This window comes from Salvelinus alpinus, chromosome 28 (genome assembly GCF_045679555.1).
Source record: "Salvelinus alpinus chromosome 28, SLU_Salpinus.1, whole genome shotgun sequence".
Lineage (NCBI taxonomy): Eukaryota > Metazoa > Chordata > Actinopteri > Salmoniformes > Salmonidae > Salvelinus > Salvelinus alpinus.
Window position 1 is genome coordinate 20,291,140 of NC_092113.1, and position 1,221 is coordinate 20,292,360.

The following is a 1,221-nucleotide window of genomic DNA, read 5'->3' on the forward strand; positions in this document are numbered from 1 at the left end:
GATGAGCTACTTCTGTGCTGCTAACCACACTTGGCCAATATCAGAACTCAAAATCAAACTGATCATGCAATATGCTTTTGATGTATTTTTGACTATTTTGTATGATATTGACTACTTTAAACATCTTCTCCAGAACCGCTGGACTGATCGACACATTTTGTGCATCGCATCGATGGATGCACATCTTAAAACACAATATTTTCCTGGACTAGCTGAAACAATATGGCCACTATAAGCCAATGAGCTTGCACAAATGTTGTTTCCTGTCCAACTGCGCCACCATGCAGCCAAACTGAACTATAGTTCACAGGTTAGCTAGACACATCCCTGAGCATGTGCCAAAAGTTCATCCTGAGTCAAATTGACCAAGAGATATAAACATGTGCCCGTTATAGCGCCACCATGTGGTCCATCTGAATGTGCCCGCTTATGTTGAGTCTTCAGTGTTTGGAACTTTTGTACCAAGTTTTGTTACAATAAGAAAATCCATATCTGATTTATATGGATTTATGTTTCAGACCACGCCCACGTGAATGTTTATTGATCATGTCGTCATGTCGTTTGAGATGTTAGCCTGGAAAATATTGCGTTGCGAGACCTTGGTCTATAGATACTATATATCACGTTTTGTGCAGATCCGTCATTCGGTGCTAGAGGAATAGCATTTTTAATGTTTTTCACACAATTCTAAATGGCGAAAAATCCTTCATGGCAGACCTTATTGGTCCTATAGCAAATGTGTTCCTTGTGAGCAGAGGGACCTATGTACCGAATTTCATGACTCTAGGACACACAGCATGAGGGGCGTTCGCTTTCCAAGTTTGCATTTTCAATTGTTTGTTATAGCGCCACCATGTGGCCAATTGGCATCGCATGAGAGGGTGTGGCCCATGGTCCTTTACCATCATGCAAAATTCACGGGAATTAGATTTTTTTAAACTAAATTGACGGAACCAGTATAATAATAAATGCCAATAAATACAATAGAGTTTCACCAGCTTTGCTTTTGAACCCCCAACTAGCTGACATGAGCCACCTATGCTTCCCTACATGACAGCTTGTCGCTATCTATCTTGCCATCCAGAATCACAACACACGGCCTTCTTCCCCATTGAAGCTTGCGCATAGTTTTCGTGACGTCAGCTAACCTGTCTATATATTACTTAAATGAAAATAACAAAATAATGCATAAAAAAAGTCATAGTCACAAAATTACATTTT